Source organism: Anomaloglossus baeobatrachus, unplaced genomic scaffold, assembly GCF_048569485.1.
Source record: "Anomaloglossus baeobatrachus isolate aAnoBae1 unplaced genomic scaffold, aAnoBae1.hap1 Scaffold_338, whole genome shotgun sequence".
NCBI lineage: Eukaryota > Metazoa > Chordata > Amphibia > Anura > Aromobatidae > Anomaloglossus > Anomaloglossus baeobatrachus.
Window position 1 is genome coordinate 80,055 of NW_027442753.1, and position 21,967 is coordinate 102,021.

Below are 21,967 nucleotides of genomic sequence, written 5' to 3' on the forward strand. Positions count from 1 at the left end.
CGCATGGAAGCACAGGTACCCGGCTGCCGACCCCACACAGCACCCGCTGCCGCCCGCATACAGCCACGGGTACCCGGCTGCCGCTGCACGCAAGTACAGGTACCCGGCCGCTTGCATGCAGCCACAGGCACCCGGCCGCCTGATCGCCTCAGACAGGACCCCCCCTCGGTACCGCTTTATAAGACGCACCCCCCATTTTCCTCCCAAAATTTGGGAATTTCAGGAAGCTAAATCCACTGCCTGCGGTAACTCACTTAATCCTATAGGCTACTTACACAACAAACCCAAGAGAAAGGAAAAAAACATGGCTTCGATTATCCATCCAATGAAAACACATAACCATTGTGAGCCATTGGACAATGCAATTGCACACATGGTGACATGGTGCACGGCCCAATGAATCAAGTCTGTACTTCATATTGACGGTTTAAGCCCTTGGGTTCTAATGTGCCCAGAGTACATATCCAGAAAGATTCCCTTTCTTTGAGCTAAGTACAAGTCAACAATACGTTGTAAGCAGATTCTATTAACAGTCCCACACCATTTTGTGACGCATAATCACACAGTTGCCCAATTAAGATTCCAAGTCATCGAACATGTCCCAGCCATACGCAGAGGAGGCGATAGAATTAGGACGCTCAAAGAAAGGGAATCTTTCTGGATATATACTCTGGGCACGTTGGAACCCAAGGGCATAAACCATGAATATGAAGAACAGACTTGATTCATTGGGCCGTGCACATTTTTTCTAACGCCCTGTTCTTTTTCGTGTTCACACTATATATGGTTCCACTATGTATGGAGTTCCATTTTTCCTTGTTTTTTATTTGTCATGTTTGTCATGTCTGATCAACTGGTTACATTATGTCTGATTACCTTGTCTAACAGTTTTTTCTCCCCTTTCCTTACCTTCCAGGTTCCCATAGTCACGTGAAATATCCCTGTTGCACTTGATTACGGCTCACTATTCACTATAGGATGTCTTATATCTAACATCACACTCTCACCCGTCAGCACTCTATAGGTTTGTATAAGGTATGCGCTTACACATCCGGTCCTCCATAGGTTTTTCCACTTATGTAACTCTATCCCTATGATCACTCATAACTCATACCCTTGTAGTCAATTACAGCCTCCCCTCTCCCCCCTCCCCTTCTCCCTTTCCATCTATAATTTTGCCAGTACAATATTAGTTTACATTAGGCACACACTCACATATTCCATTCCTTAGTGACTTATTGTAATTCACATTCACATACAATTCCCTATGCCTGCCCCATTACTACATTCATACCTACTTTACCTTATCCTGATACCCCTTGTCTCACCTTGTTGGTCCCTACACCTGTTATCCTGTCCTTTCCTGTGTCTGTCTTGTCACACAACACATTTTAGCATATCCCTTGTGCTCCTTATTACCTGTCCTGCCTATTAGAATTATGTCTATTATGTCCATGCACGGCCCTATGATTCAAGTCTGTACTTCATATTCATGGTTTAAGCCCTTGGGTTTCAATATGCCCAGAGTATACAGTATATCCAGAAAGATTCCCTTTTTTTGAGCTTCCTAATTCTATCGCCTCCTCTGTGTATGGCTAGGACATGTTCGATGACTTGGAACCTTAATTGGGTCACTGTGTGATTATGCGGCACAAAATGGTGTGGGACTGGTAATAGAATCTGCTTACAACGTATTGTTGACTTGTACTTAGCTCAAAGAAAGGGAATCTTTCTGGATATGTACTTTGGGCACATTAGAACCCAAGGGCTTAAACCGTCAATATGAAGTACAGACTTGATTCATTGGGCCGTGCACCATGTCACCATGTGTGCAATTGCATTGTCCAATGGCTCACAATGGTTATGTGTTTTCATTGGATGGATAATCGAAGCCATGTTTTTTTCCTTTCTCTTGGGTTTGTTGTGTGAGTAGTCTATAGGATTAAGTTAGTTACCGCAGGCAGTGACTTTAGCTTCCTGTCTTTGGTCCAGTGGTAGATTGACTGTTTGGTCTGTGAGCTGTTATGGGTTTTAATCCAGGTGAATGCCCATAGGCTGCTTATGACTATGTGAAATATGTAGTTTTACTGGGCTGGGATGAGAGAATCCATCGAAGCATGGTGTAGGGATTGTGGTTCCTGTGTGCTAAGAAGAAAGGCTGGTACCAGCCAGAATGCCCCATTACAGCCAATAATCAACCGTGAGCTGCTGGAACTCGTTGCTCTAGATCATGTCAAACTCACACCAAGCAGGTATAGATACACGTATGCACTTACGATGGTAGACAACTACTCAAGATTTATGGTTGTGGTACAAGTTAAAGAACTAATGGCACATACTGCAGCGTAGTTCGTCCAAGCACACTTATGCAGACCTCATGGCTACCCAGAGAGAGTCCTCACAGATCAAGGCCCTGCCTTTGAAGCGGAAATCTTCAAGGAGTTCTGCAGCTTTTACCGATGCAGGAAGATATGCACTACACCCTACCATGCCCAAACCAATGGTCATCAACCTGCTCAAGACTCTACCCCATATTCCAGATGTTGCCCTACAAGTGATTTATAGAGGGGTAACAATACGTTGGGATCACGGGATCTAATCTCTCTTTTTATACACCCTAAAATCTTGTTTGCTTTAGAATAAACAATAACATCATCAAGGTATAGCAGTACCGTTTCAAAGTTTCGGTGTCCCAAGCAGCATTCCATCAGCCTCTGGAAGGTTCCTTGCAAATTGCACAGCTCGAAGGGCATGCTTTTGAAGTCGCAAATACCCATCGGGGTGGCAAAGGCCGTCTTCTCCCGATTTGCCTCAGCAACGGACAGTTGCCAATAGCGACTAGTGAGATCAAGGGTAGAAAAATACTTTGCAGTTCTCAATGCAGCTAGCGATTCCTTAATACGGGGGAGTGGTGCCGTCCTTCTTCTTTAACAGGACCAACGGAGCTGCCCAGAGGCTACAACTGTCACGGATAACCCCAGCCTCCTTCATGTTGCTCAACATGTCCTTGGTACACTGGTAATGCGCAGGTAGTTTTGGCTTATATCTCTCTTTGATGGGTGGGTGTGCACTTGTGGGGATGTAGTGTTTGACCCCTTTTATTCTTCAAAAGTCTAGCGGATGTTTGCTGAAGACTTGCTCGTATTCTTGCAGTAGCCTGTAGACCCCCTTCTTGTGATGTGAAGGTGTGGAGTCAGTGCCTACGTGTAATTCCTGACACCACTCCTCTGGCTGACTTGGTGAGCTGTCACTGAATGGGTGGGCTGAAGCAATGGTGGATGCTGCTGTTTGGACGGCATGTGTAGCTACTGTGAACAGCTTATCAATGGTGGCAAATCGGGGCAGCTTAATCTCTTGCTCTCCGCAGTTCAACACTCTCATGGGCACTCTTCCCTTCCGTATTAATGAATAAAACTATGATGTAAATAGCATATAGATGCCCCACAAATGCAGATAAAGGTAGGTTATGGGAAAAGGGGCAAGAGAGAAACAGGAAAATAGTGGAATAAAGTATACCTTCCAGGTGGGAGAGGAAATGGCAGCACAGCCAGTGGAGGTGAAGCAAGGGGAGCCTGCAACTAAAGAGTTGAGAGCGTTATCACATGGTGACTGAGCCTGATTGTAACGGGAGCATAGAGGTGCCGATCCTGCCTTACCTGCGTTGGTGTAGAAGTGGGTGTCATGTGGTGGAGTCAGCTGTGTGCAGTGGTGGCCGTGGGTTCTTTTATGTGCGACCGTAGTAATAGCTGCGCCCACTTCCTGTATAGAAGTGGGAGTGGAATGCAGTGAGGCTATTGGAACGCACGCCTGCGCCTGCGCATTTGTGTTTAACGTCGCGCATGTGCAGAACGGAGAAAAGGCTGCGCTCACTTCCTAATGAAAGGGAGTGAGACGCAGCTGGGAAGGGAAGGGAAAAGATTAGGGTTTGGGGATGATGAAAGGGCTTTCTACGGGTAAGGATGGCAAAGGGTGGCAGTGACTGAAAGTCAGGCAGCCTGTCCTGTCCTGTCCTGTCCGTCCGTCTTTTTGTATCATGAATTGGAAAGACTGCAAGGGGGAGGGGAGGTGCTTGTGCCCAAAAGGAGGAGTTATTCAGATTCATTGCAGTGGGCGGCGGCTGAAAAAAGCACCATTCTGCTTGTTTTTGCTCTGCAAAACAGCCTTTTCAAGGGTTGGCTTGGGTGACAAAATGTCTTCTGTAGGCGTGGGTTTGTCTCCCTCTCCCTAAGATGTGTCCGGTATAGGCCAGGGTGCCACTCAAGGCCGTAACCAATTCGGTTTATAGCTTCTCGGCCTTTTGGCTAAGATCAAGTGTAGTTTCGGATGACCTACCTTGGTCGGTACTGGAAGGTGCCTGGGATTGTACGACTGCCGGCCTTGGGGGAGTGTGTGCGCCTTCTGATGACACATAGCCCTCTTGTGCCTGGACGGTTCCCAGGCAATGGGAGGCGATCACCTTTGTTATTTTGAAGTCCTACTGATAAACAGAAAAAAAAAAAAAAAAATCTGTTCTTAGTTTAATATCTGATACGTCCCCTATCTGGGGACCATATATTAAATGGATTTTTAGAACAAGGAGATGGAATAAATCCTGCTCTGTCCAATCCACGCATTGACCTGATATTGCAGTACCTCCAGGACCGGTGCACCCCTTCTTAACCCAGTTTCCAAAAGCAGAACTCAATTCCCCTGATTCAAATGAGCCCCATTAGTGAATTGAAAGAAAGCAAAAAACTTTATATGCACCTCAATTTGGCCAATTCACTTTTCACACTTTCACGCTTTTTTTTATCTTTCACTCCTTTTATTTGCTTTATTCATCCAAAAGCTGCGCCAAATAGCAAACTCATCTCCACTCAACTTGACCAACTCTGCTATGTCCCGTGCAGTATCTTATTCTCAGTCTTATCTAGATCATTTGCAATTGAATAGAATAGATCCCTTTTGGACACATTGGATTCAGCTGCTGCAGTGACTGCAGGTGTTAGAAGATGCAGATTTGGCATCAGGTGCTGTCTATCAGATTCCACTCCAATTAAAGGTTCCATGTTTATTCCTACCATGCATTGTTTTTCGGTGTTTTCTTTGAGCAATGATGATGTCTTTAGTGATCTGTTGGCTCCCTCTCCTGGAGGAAGAGTTTGCTTGCTCTTGGACTTTCAAAAAGAGAGGTCATGATAGACATTTAGCTTCTGAGCCCAATTGGGGACAGTCATGGGTCATGAATGTTTTGCAACCTGCTGCGAAGCCTGATACCGCAATATAAGGAACGTCAAATACTACGAATGGGCGGCCTATGAAAGAATTAGTACTTTCATTAAGCCTACTTAAACGGCTAATTGAGAATAGACAAACTGTAAAAAGCCCTCTGAGAAAGCCCCTCTCTAATCTTTGTTAGTAAGCTTTTCTGTAGTCTGCCTGTTGATGTATTTTCCGTTTGAACAGTGCACAACATGAAGTGACGGAACACTAGCTTGTCACAATGTCCCCCGCTGACATCACAATAGCGCTGCTGCCTAGAAAGCCAGCTGCGCAGCAGAAGTTGCTCTTTGGGTGGGATGGTGGGCTAATGTATCTATTCCTGCTTGGTGTGAGTTTGACATGATCTAGAGCAACGAGTTCCAGCGGCTAGCGGTTGATTATTGGCTGTAATGGGGCTGTCAGGTTTCCAGGTTTTCCAGTTCTCTTTTGACTGCCCTTGCCCTCGGTTAACATGGAGGTTACCGTTCTGTTGCCCTACTTCCTGTCCAGCTGCTTAAAAGGCCGCCTCTAAGTCCAGTCCAGTGCCTGAGTATACTGCCTGCTGTGTGCTCCTGCTGTGTTGCTGCTTATTCCTGATTGCCTCTGGATTCCCCTAAAAGACTACCTACCGATTGACTCTGGACTGTACCCGGCTCTTCAAGGCTGTGCCCGGATTCCGTTTACCATCTTCGGTCAGCACTCCGCCTGGTTCTCTTTTGGTTCGTAACCATTCTGGACAAACATTCCCGTACGGACACTCATTGACTTTACCGCTTGCTCCTTATCCCGGCTGCTGCGCATTTAGGCCTTCCGGGGTAGATTGCCGGACAGTCCCTGTATAGGGGTTCGCTCTGGTGGTCTCCCTGGGGGAGTCCGGTGCGTGGCCCCGGGAATCCCCTCCGCGTCTATTCCGGAAAGTATTGTATGTGTTATTGTGTTGTTGTGTTTGTTCTGTATCTACCGTGGTTACATACTATAAAACATCTTGTACCCGGAACTCGTCTCTGATTGTCATTGCCCTACGCTATCGAAATCCTCAGAACATAGAATAAGTATTACATTATACTCAGGCCAATAGAGGATTTCGCTGGGGCAATGACTGAGACACGAGTAGATCAGCTGTTTTCCATGATTAACTCCCTGCAGCAGGAGATGGAGGTGGTGCAGACTAAGCTTAGAGATGTGGAAACACAGCTGGGCCATGATCACCAGGTACTGGGTCCGGCTATACAGGATTTGCAAGTCAGAGTGGAGGCTCAGGAAGCCGTCCCCACTACGTCCGTACCAGCTGCCGGTATGCCTAGGTTACCCCCATTCCGTTTCAATGGTGATCGTAGTCAGTTCCGTGGATTTATTAACCAATGTATACTGTTTTTCGATGTACATGCTGATTATTACCGTTCTGACCGGTCAAAGGTGTTATGTATCATCATGTTATTAACCTCACGAGCACTGGCTTGGGCTAATCCTATGATAGAGAATCGGGACATCCGTTTAAACCACCTAGATGACTTTCTGAACGCAATGGCGCAGATGTTTGATGATCCGAATCGCCGTGCTACCGCTGAATCTGCTCTCCTTTCCTTACGTCAGGGAAAGCGCTCTGTCATTGAATACGCCACTGAGTTCAGGAGGTTAGTGGTAGACACCGACTGGGGAAACAATGCATTATTGTCCGTTTTCAGAAAGGGTTTGTCCGGTACCATCAAGGACGAGTTAGCCCGTTCCGAATCCCCAGGGGATTTTGACCTGTTTCTCCAGCACTGTGTGCGCATAGATACCCGTTTGACGGAACGTAGACAGGAAAAATGGGCAGCTATAAACCGTATAAATAATAATACGTTTCCTTCCAGAGAACCTGCTTTCAGGACGCCACGGGAGGCCGAGGACGTTCCTATGCAAGTGGACTCTCTGCAAAGACGAGAGACCAACGAACGTCGTGAACACCGGCTCCGTGAGCGTTTGTGTTTCTACTGCGGTCAATCGGACCATTTCTTAATCGACTGCCCGAAACGTCCGAATCGCCCAAATAAGGTATTGGCAGCCATGGCAGAGTGTGACAACACGGACGCAGAGTCTGATATCTCTGAGGCAAGTGGACACTTGGATGCGGTATTTCCCTTGACTGTAATGTCTACCTCACCGAAGGACTCAGAAGGGAAATATACCCATTGTTCACTCCCCATTCAGATCCGGTGGGAGGGACAGCTAATTCCTACCTCTGCAATGATAGACTCTGGGGCAGGGGGAAATTTCATGGACTTTTCTTTTGCCAGTAAACACGGTATCCGGACTCAGCCAAGATCCTCACCGGTTACCATGGAGACGGTAGACGGATCTCCGTTAACATCTGGACCAGTGGATCGGGAAACAGTACCGCTAGAATGCGTGATGAAACCAGGTCAGCAGGAGACTCTTATTTTCATGATGATCTCTTCTCCACATTTTCCGATTATTTTAGGTATTCCGTGGCTACGGTCTGCAAATCCGGTCATCGATTGGGAAACTAAGGAGATATCCTTCCCGCCGCAGAGTGGTCCGGCCATTTGTCCAACTGTTCCGGTTCCGGTAACACCACATGCAGAAGGCACGGTACAGGTACCCGTTTTACCCCCGGTTTATCATGACTTCGCTGACATATGCGACAAAAGAAAGGCCGATCGGCTTCCTCCGCATAGACCGTATGATTGCCCCATAGACTTACTCCCAGGGGCAGAAATCCCGTTTGGTCATGTTTACCCGTTGGCGGCACCTGAGTTGGAAGCCCTAAAGGAGTATATCGATGAAAGCCTGGCCAAGGGATTTATTCGCCCGTCTACCTCGCCCGCAGGGGCACCCATCTTTTTTGTGAAAAAGAAGGAGGGGACTCTGAGACCCTGTATTGACTACCGGGAACTGAATAAAATAACCATCCGGAACCGGTATCCGTTACCGTTGATTCCGGAGCTATTGGAGAGAGTCCAACAGGCAAAGATATTCACCAAATTGGACCTCCGTGGGGCATATAATCTGCTTCGTATACGTCCCGGAGACGAGTGGAAGACCGCGTTCCGATGTCGGTACGGACATTTTGAGTATTTAGTGATGCCTTTTGGACTTTGTAACGCTCCTGCGGCATTTCAACATCTAGTTAATGATATTTTTAGGGATATCATGGACCAATTCAAGGTGATCTATCTGGATGATATTCTAATCTTTTCTGATTCTCTCCAGGAACACCAGGAGCACGTCAAGACCGTACTTACCCGGCTGAGGGAAAACCACCTATACATTAAACTGGAGAAATGCGAGTTCCACTGCTCACAAATACAATTCTTAGGTTATGTCATCTCTCCTCAGGGGCTGAACATGGAGTCTAGCAAGATACAAGCAATTCTAGACTGGCCGGAACCGGGAAACATCAAAGAGGTACAACGCTTTGTCGGTTTTGCCAACTTTTACCGACGCTTTATCCGTAACTTTTCAGAGATTGTTCGTCCCATCACTCTGTTGACTAAGAAAGGACAGAAGTTTGTTTGGTCCGCCCAGGCTCAGGAAGCGTTCCATCGTCTCAAGGGATGTTTTACCTCAGCACCCATACTAGTGCATCCGAATCCCGCACTTCCCTTCATCGTGGAGGTCGACGCTTCCGACTACGCATTAGGGGCCATTCTTTCTCAAAGGACTGGGGACAAGAGTCTCCTGCATCCGTGTGCCTTCTTTTCCCGCAGGTTGTCCCCTGCGGAAAGGAACTACGATATTGCGGATAAGGAATTATTGGCGATTATTGCCGCTTTCAAGGAATGGAGACACCACTTACAGGGAGCCGCGCAGCAAGTGATAGTACTCACAGATCATCGTAATCTGGAATTTCTTAAGTCTGCCAGGTGCCTGTCTCCACGGCAAGCCCGTTGGAGCCTATTTCTTAACCAATTCAATTTTGTCGTTACATACCGTCCAGGTTCACGTAATGGGAAAGCCGATGCCTTGTCCCGAATCCATGCCGTGGACTCCGTGCCTGGAACCCCGTCTCAGACCGTGTTATCAGATGCCAATTTCGTTGGAGTACTCCAGGACCAGGACTTGTGGAAGGACATCAAGCTGGCCTATGATGGTGATGTATTTCTTGCTGCCCCCCCGAATGATGTAACTCTTGTTCTTCGGAATGGTGTGTGGTTGAGAGAACGACGCATTTATGTCCCGGAGGCCGTAAGACTTCGGGTTCTCAAGTTGGTTCATGACTCCGTGTTGGCCGGTCATAGGGGGGTACAGAAGACGCAGGAATTCCTGAGCCGGTTTTTCTGGTGGCCTACCTGTTTAAAGGACGTGAAGGACTATGTCCACTCATGTGTGGTTTGTGCCCGGTGCAAGGTCCCTCGTGTGGCTCCTACGGGACTCCTCCAACCGTTACCCGTGCCATCTCGCCCTTGGGGGTCTATCTCCATGGATTTTATTGTGGAGTTGCCAGTCTCAGGCAGGCATAATACCATTTTAGTGGTGGTAGATCGATTGACTAAAGCTGCTCACTTCATTCCGTGTACCGGTCTTCCCTCAGCCGCAGAGACAGTGGATTTGGTTATCCAAAACGTCTTCCGATTACATGGGGTACCAGACGAGATCATCTCCGATCGGGGCGTGCAGTTAACGTCTAGATTCTGGAAGGGGTTTTGTACGGCACTCCAGATTGATGTCTGTCTGTCTTCTGCATACCATCCTCAGACAAATGGACAAACCGAACGGACGAATCAAACCCTGGAACAATACCTTCGCTGTTATGTCAGCCATCTCCAAGACGATTGGTTGAAGATGCTTCCGTTGGCGGAGTTCTCCTACAACAACACTCAGAGCAGCTCCACTAAGGTAACGCCCTTTTTCGCTAACCTGGGTTACCATCCGACTATCTTGCCTAGGTCACCGGTTGCGGTTTCGGTGCCAGCGGTGGAGGACAGATTGACGGAAATACGACAAAATCTGGAGGTTCTAAAGGACACCGTGGCTACGGCCCAGGAGCGTTACAAGAGGTCGGCAGACACTCACCGGAAACCGGCACCCATGTACAAGGTAGGGGACTCTGTATGGTTATCCACCAAAAACCTGAGATTGGGTGTTCCTTCACAGAAGCTGGGACAAAAATTCATCGGTCCGTTTAAGATCACCGGGATCGTGAGCCCTGTGGCCTGTCGGCTTCGGTTACCGCACCATCTAAAGGTACACCCAGTCTTTCATGTGTCTCTCCTCAAACCCGTTTCCCCTAATACGTTTCATGGTCGTGTTGTGCCTCCTCCTCCGCCTGTGATGGTCGACGGCGAGGAGCAGTTCGTGGTTGAGGACATTATTGACTCCCGGCTCCATCGTCGTCGGCTTCAATATCTGGTACGTTGGCAGGGGTACGCCCCCGAGGACGATTCCTGGGAACCGGTGGGTAACATTCGGGCACCCCGGAAGATTGCTCAGTTTCATCGACGGTACCCGGACAAACCTGGCCCTGATCCGTCCTGAGGCCGTCTCTGGGGGGGGGGAGTTATGTCAGGTTTCCAGGTTTTCCAGTTCTCTTTTGACTGCCCTTGCCCTCGGATAACATGGAGGTTACCGTTCTGTTGCCCTACTTCCTGTCCAGCTGCTTAAAAGGCCGCCTCTAAGTCCAGTCCAGTGCCTGAGTATACTGCCTGCTGTGTGCTCCTGCTGTGTTGCTGCTTATTCCTGATTGCCTCTGGATTCCCCTAAAAGACTACCTACCGATTGACTCTGGACTGTACCCGGCTCTTCAAGGCTGTGCCCGGATTCCGTTTACCATCTTCGGTCAGCACTCCGCCTGGTTCTCTTTTGGTTCGTAACCATTCTGGACAAACATTCCCGTACGGACACTCATTGACTTTACCGCTTGCTCCTTATCCCGGCTGCTGCGCATTTAGGCCTTCCGGGGTAGATTGCCGGACAGTCCCTGTATAGGGGTTCGCTCTGGTGGTCTCCCTGGGGGAGTCCGGTGCGTGGCCCCGGGAATCCCCTCCGCGTCTATTCCGGAAAGTATTGTATGTGTTATTGTGTTGTTGTGTTTGTTCTGTATCTACCGTGGTTACATACTATAAAACATCTTGTACCCGGAACTCGTCTCTGATTGTCATTGCCCTACGCTATCGAAATCCTCAGAACATAGAATAAGTATTACAGGGGCTTTCTGGCTGGTGCCAGCCTTTCTTCTTAGCACACAGGAACCACAATCCCTACACCATGGTTCGATGGATTCTCTCTTCCCAGCCCAGTAAAACTACATATTTCACACAGTTATAAGCAGCCCATGGGAATTCACCTGGATTAAAACCCATAACAGCTCATAGACCAAACAATCAATCTACCACTGGACCAAAGACAGGAAGCTAAATCCACTGCCTGTGGTAACTAACTTAATCTCATAGGCTACTCACACAACAAACTCAAGAGAAAGGAAAAAAACATGGCTTCGATTATCCATCCAATGAAAACGCATAACCATTGTTAGCAATTGGACAATGCAATTGCACACATGGTGACATGGTGCACGGCCCAATGAATCAAGTCTATACTTCATATTCACGGTTTAAGCCCTTGGGTGTCAAGAGTACATATCCAGAAAGATTCCCTTTCTTTCTGCTAAGCACAAGTCAACAATACGTTGTAAGCAGATTCTATTACCAGTCCCACACCATTATGTGACGCATAATCACACAGTGGCCCAATTAAGATTCCAAGTCATCGAACATGTCCCAGCCATACGCAGAGGAGGCGATAGAATTAGGAAGCTCAAAGAAAGGGAATCTTTCTGGATATATACTCTGGGCACGTTGGAACCCAAGGGCTTAAACCATGAATATGAAGAACAGACTTGATTCATTGGGCCGTTCACATTTTTTCTAACGCCCGGTTCTTTTTCGTGTTCACACTATATATGGTTCCACTATGTATGGAGTTCCATTCTTCCTTGTTTTTTATTTGTCATGTTTGTCATGTCTGATCAACTGGTTACATTATGTCTGATTACCTTGTCTAACAGTTTTTTCTCCCCTTTCTTTACCTTCCAGGTTCCCATAGTCACGTGAAATATCCCTGTTGCACTTGATTACGGCTCACTATTCACTATAGGATGTCTTATATCTAACATCACACTCTCACCCATCAGCACTCTATAGGTTTGTATAAGGTATGCGCTTACACATCCGGTCCTCCATAGGTATTTCCACTTATGTAACACTATTCCTATGATCACTCATAACTCATACCATTGTAGTCAATTACAGCCTCCCCTCTCCCCCCTCCCCTTCTCCCTTTCCATCTATAATTTTGCCAGCACAATATTAGTTTACATTAGGCACACACTCACATATTCCTTTCCTTAGTGACTTATTGTAATTCACATTCGCATACAATTCTCTATGCCTGCCCCATTACTACATTCATACCTACTTGACCCTATCCTGATACCCCTTGTCTCACCTTGTTGGTCCCTACACCTGTTATCCTGTCCTTTCCTGTGTCTGTCTTGTCACACAACACATTTTAGCATATCCCTTGTGCTCCTTATTACCTGTCCTGCCTATTAGAATTATGTCCATTATGTCTATGCATGGCCCAATGAATCAAGTCTGTACTTCATATTCATGGTTTAAGCCTTTGGGTTCCAACGTGCCCAGAGTATATATCCAGAAATATTCCCTTTCTTTGAGCTTCCTAATTCTATTGCCTCCTCTGCGTATGGCTTGGACATGTTCGATGACTTGGAATCTTAATTGGATCACTGTGTGATTAGGCGTCACAAAATGGTGTGGGACTGGTAATAGAATCTGCTTACAATGTATTGTTGACTTGTGTTTAGCTCAAAGAAAGAGAATCTTTCTGGATATGTACTCTGGGCACATTAGAACCCAAGGGCTTAAACCGTGAATATGAAGTAAAGACTTGATTCATTGGCTCACAATGGTTATGCGTTTTCATTGGATGGATAATCAAAGCCATGTTTTTTTTCCTTTCTGTTGGGTTTGTTGTGTGAGTAGCCTATAGGATTAAAGGGAACCTGTCAGCAGAAATTTCGACTTAAACCTAACAGATTCCCCCTCTGCAGCTCCTGGGCTGCATTCTAGCAAGGTCCCTGTTAGTATTGTGGCCCCTTTCTGACCAAAAAAAGAGTTTATATCGAGGTACCTTTTTGGCTTCTGATTCTCTAAATGTGTCACGGGGGCGGGCAGCCTGATGGCCGTTATTCTGCCCCCTGTTCCTGTATGCCGCCCCCATCGTCGATTTCTATACTTCTGGACGCCGCCCACTGCTCCAGCCATCCCCGCGCATGCCCAGTGCTCATCTCTCGTGGATGAGCACTGTGCCCAGCGTCACCGGTGGTGACGTGCGCGCAGGGTTTATATTATGGGCGGTGCTGTGATGTTAATTACCAAGCAACCGCCCATAATCGCGGGACCGCGCATTCCCCCTAGGCCTGCTTTCTGCGCAAACGCGCTGCAGCTGAACTCACGTCACCTCCTTCCCATCTTGCCCTGAGGCAGGAAATAGATGAGAGGAGCGCGGAGCAGTGACTACACCGATCAGGAGGAGTTCAGCTGCAGCGCGCTTGCGCAGAAAGAAGCAGGTCGAGGGGGAATGCGCGGTCCCGCGATTATGGGCGGTTGCTTGGTAATTAACATCACAGCACCGCCCATAATCTAAACCCTGCGTGCACGTCACCACCGGTGACACTGGGCACAGTGCTCATCCACGAGAGATGAGCACTGGGCATGCGCGGGGATGGCTGGAGCAGTGGGCGGCGTCCAGAAGTATGGAAATCAGCGATGGGGGTGGCATACAGGACCAGGGGGCAGAATAACGGCCATCAGGCAGCCCGCCCCCGTGACACATTTAGAGAATCAGAAGCCAAAAAGGTACCTCGATATAAACTCTTTTTTTGGGTCAGAAAGGGGGCACTATAATAACAGGGACCTTTCTAGAATGCAGCCCAGGAGCTGCAGAGGGGGAATCTGTTAGGTTTTAGTCGAAATTTCTGCTGACAGGTTCCCTTTAAGTTGGTTACCGCAGGCAGTGGATTTAACTTCCTGTCTTTGGTCCAGTGGTAGATGGATAGTCTGGTTATTGGTTTGAATGCAGGTGAATGCCCATGGGCTGCTTATGACTGTGTAAAATATGTAGTTTTACTGGGCTGGGATGAGAGAATCCATTGAAGCATGGTGTAGGGATTGTGGTTCCTGTGTGCTAAGAAGAGAGGCTGGCACCAGCCAGAAAGCCCCATTACAGCCAATAATCACTTAATAACTTTTTCAACTTGTCATCATATGGGAGGCCTTCCATTCCTTGTAGTAGTCTAGTTGCCCACCTTTGAACTGACTCTAACTTCTGAATGTCCTTTTTTAAAATGTGGAGCCCAAAACTGGTTCCCATATTCCAGATGTGGCTTTACAAGTGATTTATAGAGGTGTAACAATACGTTGGGATCACGGGATCTAATCTCCCTTTTTATACACCCTAAAATCTTGTCCCAAGCAGCATTCCATCAGCCTCTGGAAGGTTCCTGGCACATTGCACAGCTCGAAGGGCTTGCTTTTGAACTCGCAGAGACCCATAGGGGTGGCGAAGGTGGTCTTCTCCCTTTCTGCCTCAGCAACGGACACTTGCCAATAGTGACTAGTGAGATCAAGTGTAGAAAAATAATTTGCAGTACTCAATGCAGCTAGTGATTCCTCAATACGGGGGAGTGGTGCCGTCCTTCTTTTTTAACAGGACCAACGGAGCTGCCCAAAGGCTACAACTGTCACGGATATCCCCAGCCGCCTTCATGTTGCTCAACATGTCCTTGGTACATGGGTAATGTGAAGGTGGTATTGGCTTATAGCTCTCTTTGATGGGTGTGTGTGCACCTGTGGGTATGTAGTGTTGGACCCCTTTTATTCCCCCAAAGTCTAGCGGATGTTTGCTGAAGACTTGCTCATATTCTTGCACTACCCTGTAGACCCCCTTCTTGTGATGTGAAGGTGTGGAGTCAGTGCCTACGTGTAATTCCTTACACCACTCCTCTGGCTGACTTGGAGAGCAGTCACTGACTGGGTGGGGTGCAGTAATGGTGGATGCTGCTACTTGGATAGCATGTGTATCTACTGTGAACAGCTTATCAATGGTGGCAAGTTGGGGCAGCTTAACCTCCTGCTCTCCGCAGTTCAACACTCTAACGGGCACTCTTCCCTTCCGCATTAATGAATAAAACTATGATGTAGATATCATATAGATACCCCACAATAGTAAATAAAGGTAGGTTATGGGAAAAGGGGGAACAGGGAAAGAGGAAAATAGTGTAATAAAGTATACCTTCCGGGGGTGAGAGGAAATGGCAGCACAGCCAGTGGAGGTGAAGCAAAAGGAAGCCTGCAACTAAAGAGTTGAGAGCGTTATCACATGGTGACTGAGCCTGATTGTAAAGGGATCATAGAGTGGAGCATACTCTGGGCACGTTAGAACCCAAGTTCTACCATGAATATGGACCCCTTTTATTCTCCCAAAGTCTAGCGGATGTTTGCTGAAGACTTGCTCGTATTCTTGCACTACCCTGTGGACCCGCTTCTTGTGATGTGAAGGTGTGGAGTCAGTGCCTACATGTAATTCCTTACACCACTCCTCTGGCTGACTTGGTGAGCTGTCACTGAATGGGTGTGGTGTGGTGGATGCTGTGGCTTGGATATCATATTAAATATAGGGACCCCCATACAGTAGTATGAGAATTTTTTTTGTATTTAATGATCGGTATTACCTTCAGGGGCGCGGCACTGCGATGGGCGCGGTCTGCGCGCCTTCATACGCCAACCTCTTCCTAGGGTACTGGGAGAGGTTGGTTTTTGGTGACGGAGGTGCAGGGCCTGGCGCCCATGTGCAGTGCTGGCTGAGGTATATCGATGATATTTTGATTTTTTGGCAGGGCACTGTGGAGCAGCTCGAGACATTTATGGGGGAACTTAATAACAATACCTTTAACATCAGATTGACGCATAAGCATAGCAGCAGTTACGTTGACTTCCTGGATATTTAAATTTCAGTCGGTTCGGTGCGAATTGTTCAGACCGACGTTCATAGGAAGGAAACATCAGTCAACGCACTGCTGCATGCTTCTTCTGCTCATACCCCCTCCACTATCCGGGCCATACCGACTGGCCAGTTCGTCAGGATGAAGCGAATTTGTTCGTCAGACATTGCTTTTGAACAACAGTCTGTCGATCTCCAGCGCCGCTTCCGGGACCGAGGCTATAGCAATCGAGCCATCAAAAAGGGCTACCTTCGTGCTAGGAATACCCCTAGACCTCAGTTGCTCTCATATAAGTCCAAACGGGGTCCTTCTGAGCCTGAACTGCGTTTTATTGGCACTTTCAACTATGAATGGGGTACTGTGAGAGATATTTTAGCAAGCACTGGCCGGTGCTTCTATCGGATCCCGTGCTCTCGGACTTCCTCCCACAGACTCCGCTGGTTGCAGCATGTCGGGCCAAGAATTTGCGAGACATCCTGTTGGCGAGCCACTATGTCCCCCCTGCCCGTAATCCATTTGGTACCAGAGGCCCGACTGTGGGCTGTTATAAGTGTGGCCACTGCATGGCCTGTAGAAACGTGGTTCGCAGTAGGACATTCTTCTCGTCTGATGGAGCTCAGACATTTCAAATCAGAAAATACATCACGTGCGTCTCCACACACGTGGTGTACTTTGCTGTGTGCCCATGCTCCCTGATCTATGTGGGGCTAACTTCCCGTGAGCTACGCATTAGGGTCAGGGAGCATTTCCATGACATCGAGGCAGCTGAATCTATTACGGACAATACATCACTTAAAACGCTGCCTCGACACTTTAAGATCTACCATAATTGTAACTCTGCACTGATGGAGGTGCGGGGCATTGACATGGTGAGCAGCGGGTCCAGGGGTGGTAACCTTAAAAAAATGCTTCCCAATGTGAGGCACGTTGGATTCACCGCCTGGACACGCTGGTCCCAAAGGGACTCAACGAAACATTGAGCTTTGCCCCGTTCCTCTGACATACATGAGTTTGCACACACTTTTCATCACCGGTGGCCAGTGTGCTTTGCACTCTCGAGATAATTGTCACCATGCGCCAAATGCAATTTGAAACCATTTTGAAGACATCCTATAGTGAATAGTGAGCCATAATCAAGTGCAGCAGGGATATTTCACGTGACTATGGGAACCTGGAGAGTAAAGAAAAGGAAGAAAAAAAGGTTAGACAAGGTAATCAGACATAATGTAACCAGTTGATCAGACATGACAAATAAAAAACAAGAAATAATGGAACTCCATACATAGTGGAACCACATATAATGTGAACACGGAAAAGAACCGGGAGAAAAAATGTGCACGGCCCAATGCTGCACTTGATTACGGCTCACCATCATTCAGCTACAACCAATGGGAAGACACCACACCCTTTTTTATGCCCATCCTGTCTGCAGACCACTGCCAGACATAGCTATGACCTCTGGTTACTTTTACCCCCTGTTCAGTTTTATGATTTTGTGTGCTTGTTACCTGACTACTTTTCCTGCTTGCTGTTTATGTACCTTGTTGGCCGATCCGCATTTCACCTCTGCTTGTTTTCTGATTAAGTCCTGGCCGTCCCATTCTGTTCCTGTTCCTCAATTAATGTTTTGTCCCTGCCTGACTACTATTCTCTGGAACTGCAGCCTTCCACAGGTATTGATCACCTTGGGCCCTGTGTAATTCCTAATCCCTGTATAGGGGTTAAAGGGTTTCAGGGTTCTGGAGGTCCTACTTGGTGAGTGGCTTCCCTCTAGCCTATCCTTTACAGCCCATCTGAGTGTGTGGATTAAGGAAGGCGTTACACCATGCCCTCTGCAGAAGGCCATGTAGGCCAGGATAGTGCTTTAAAAATTGCTGGACAACCAGGTTCAACACGTGAGCCACACAAGGCACGTGTGTCACATTGTCACGGCGAAGGGCCGCACCCATGTTTGCATCATTGTCACACCCGGCCTTCCCTGGCTGCTGGTTGAGTGGAGACAACCATTGATGAAACTTGGTCTCCAGAGCTAACCGTCCACAACTTCTCAGCGGTGTTACTCACATTTCCCATGCATTTCAAAGTAAACATTTGACCGCATGATGGCATTGAGCTCTGCTGCCAGCATAGTAAGGAGGTGTGTGGTATTCCTTGTGCGCAGTTACAAGGAAGGGTGCCCTGACCACATGGGGTTTGGGCCGAGGTGAAGGACCCACACGAGGTTGAGGAGGCCAATTACAGCCTCCCCCCTCTCCCTCCCCTTCTTCACAAATGCGCAGGCGCAGATGTGCGTTCCATTAGCCTCACTGCATTCCACTCCCATACAGGAAGTGGGCGCAGCTATTACTACGGTCGCACATAAAAGAACCCACAGCCACCACTGCACACAGCTGACTCCACCACTGGAAACCCACTTCTACAACAACGCAGGTAAGACAGGATCGGCACCTCTATGCTCCCGTTACAATCAGGCTCAGTCACCATGTGATAACGCTCTCAACAATTTAGTTGCAGGCTTCACCTTGCTTCACCTCCACTGCCTGTGCTGCCATTTCCTCTCCCCCCTGGAAGGTATACTTTATTACACTATTTTCCTGTTTCCCTCTTCTCCCTTTTCCAATAACCTACCTTTATCTGCATTTGTGGGGTATCTATATACTATTTATATCACAGTTTTATTCATTACTACGGAAGGGAAGAGTGCGCGTGAGAGTGTTGAATTGCGGAGAGCAAGAGGTTAAGCTGCCCCGATTTGCCACCATTCATAAGCTGTTCACAGTAGATACACATGCAATCCAAGCAGCAGCAGCGAGGAACGCCGCTCGAGACCCCGGGATCCGGCCCACCGCTCGAGCCACCACCGAGTAGCAGCAATAGCAGCCGGACCCGAGCAGTGGGAGAGCGCAGCGTCCCCTCCTCCGCCCTCGACAAGAGTCTATGGGGCTGATCACAGATAGAGCCTGTACCTATGAGAGTCTATGGGGCTGATCACAGATAGAACCTGTACTTATGAGAGTCTATGGGGCTGATCACAGATAGAGCCTGTACCTATGAGAGTCTATTGGGCTGATCACAGATAGGGCCCGTACCTATGAGAGTCTATGGGACTGATCACAGATAGATACCTGTACCTCTGACAGTTAGACTCTCATAAGTACAGGCTCTATCTGTGATCAGCCCCATAGACCCTCATAAGTACGAGCTCTATCTGTGATCAGCCCCATAGACTGTCATAGGTATGGGCCCTATCTGTGATCAGTCCCATAGACTCTCATAAGTATAGTCTCTATCTGTGATCAGCCCCATAGACTCTCATAGGTATGGGCTCTGTGATCAACCCCATAAACTCTCATAGGTACGGGCTTTATCTGTGATCAGCCCCATAGACTCTCATAGTTACGGGCTTTATCTGTGATCAGCCCCATAGACTCTCACAGGTAGGGGCCCTATCTGTGATCAGCCCCATAGACTCTCATAAGTACAGGCTCTATCTGTGATCAGCCCCATAAACTCTCATAAGTATGAGCTCTATCTGTGATCAGTCCCATAGACTCTCATAAGTACAGTCTCTATCTGTGATAAGCCCCTTAGACTCTCATAGGTACAGGCTCTATCTGTGATCAGCCCCATAGACTCTCATAGGTAGGGGCTTTATCTGTGAGAAACACGGATAAAACTCGGATGAGAAAACCAGACATCAAAATGTACAGTGATGATCTGTGTAAGGTCTAATCTTGTTCCCACTTATTGCGCTGCACAATCATCGCATGCCCTGCTAGAGTGCCCCCCATGCCCCATACAGACCACCATCCACATGATGTCTAATAACACATGGATAAAAGTACACAGGGAAATTTACATGCGAGGTACAGACAGGGAAACAACTGATGAGTCTGGCATTGACCATTTCACTGACATCACGAGGACAGTGCAGCAGCCAATCAGTGAGCTCAGCAGCTCTGAGTGGGGCGTTCGATTTACACTGGCAGAGCTCACTGATTGGCTGCTGCACTGTCATCGTGACCAGTGAAATGGTCAATACCAGACACTAGCGGCAGAGACTGGCTAGTAGACCCATGGACGGGGAAGGGGGGGACAGCAGGGTTTGTATTTTTTTTTTTTACACTGAAGTGAACTCTTGGACGAAGATTAAGTGAAAAATCTACTTTTGGGTCTGTGCGCACTGGGAAATTTGCTTTTCTTAAGAAAAATCTGCACCCTTTGGCAGAATTCCGCACCAGAGTCAAAAACGTACCCGGCACCCGCATGCGTTTTTTCCGCGAGTTGAAATTCTGCAGCAAAACGTATAGGAAGAAAAATGCAGTGAGCGCACAGCATTTTGATTTTCCCATAGATTTTGCTGGGGAAGGACTGCAGAAAGGTTATGAACAAAAGCTGCACTTTTTTTGCAGCAAAATCTGCGGCAAATCCGCGCCAAATAACCGCAGTGTGCGCACAGAGCTTTAAGGTTGTGATGGGGTCACTATGACTGGTGGCATTGTCCTATAGTTACAGTTCAGTACAGTGTCTGGACAGGAGCACCGTGCAGCAGTGTCAGTGAACTGTGTCAGTGCAGGAGCACCGTGCAGCAGCGTCAGTGTACAGTGTCAGTACAGGAGCACCGTGCAGCAGCGTCAGTGTACAGTGTCAGTGCAGGAGCACCGTGCAGCAGTGTCAGTGTACAGTGTCAGGGCAGGAGCACCGTGCAGCAGTGTAAGTGTACAGTGTCAGGGCAGGAGCACCGTGCAGCAGTGTCAGTGTAGTGTCAGGGCAAGAGCACCGTGCAGCAGTGTCAGTGTACAGTTTCAGGGCAAGAGCACCGTGCAGCAGTGTAAGTGTACAGTGTCAGTGCAGGAGCACCGTGCAGCAGTGTCAGTGTACAGTGTCAGGGCAGGAGCACCGTGCAGCAGTGTAAATGTACAGTGTCAGGGCAGGAGCACCGTGCAGCACTGTAAGTGTACAGTGTAAGGGCAGGAGCACCGTGCAGCAGGCGTCAGTGTACAGTGTCAGGACAGGAGCACCGTGCAGCAGTGTCAGTGTACAGTGTCGGCGCAGGAGCACCGTGCAGCAGTGCTAGTGTATAGTTTCAGGGCAGGAGCACCGTACAGCAGTGTCAGTGTACAGTGTCAGGGCAGGAGCACCTGACACTGCCTGGTGCGCCGGGTGCTGATGCCGACCCTGTTCAGAAGTTAGAGTCAGTTCAAAGGTGGTAACTAGCCCCTCCTGAGCTGTATGTGCCCCTCCTGAGCTGTATGGGCCACTTAGAACTGAATGTCCCCTCATGAGCTGTATGTGCCCCCTAGAGCTGTGTATGCCTCCCTGAGCTCTATGGGCCCCTTATAGCTATATGTGCCCCCCACTAAGCTGTATGAGCTCCCAGAGCTGTATCCCACCCACCCCAGTAATGTGTTTGCCCTCCAGAGCTGTATGCCCCCAGTAATGTATATGCCCCACAGTAACGTGTATGACCCCAGTGCTGTCTGTGCCTTGGTTATATCTCACTGCTACAAAATATATATTTATATATATTGAGGCTTTGACTTCATCATTATTTATAATCATTTAGCCATCGGATTTTGCACATTATATTTGCCTGCTGCTATTTTCCCACTGAGTTGCCGCTTTGCTGCTATATTTATGTTGGGTGCTATATTTATCACCAAAGCCAGAACTCACTGGAGGCAACGCAAGAAGAACTCGTAT

The 21,967-nt window shown here is 48.1% G+C and overlaps 1 pseudogene; it reads left to right on the top strand.

Moving 5' to 3' along the window:
• The first annotated feature begins 4,451 nt into the window (after positions 1-4,451).
• LOC142271629 (U2 spliceosomal RNA) lies at positions 4,452-4,654 on the top strand (annotated as a pseudogene).
• The last annotated feature ends 17,313 nt before the right edge of the window (positions 4,655-21,967 follow it).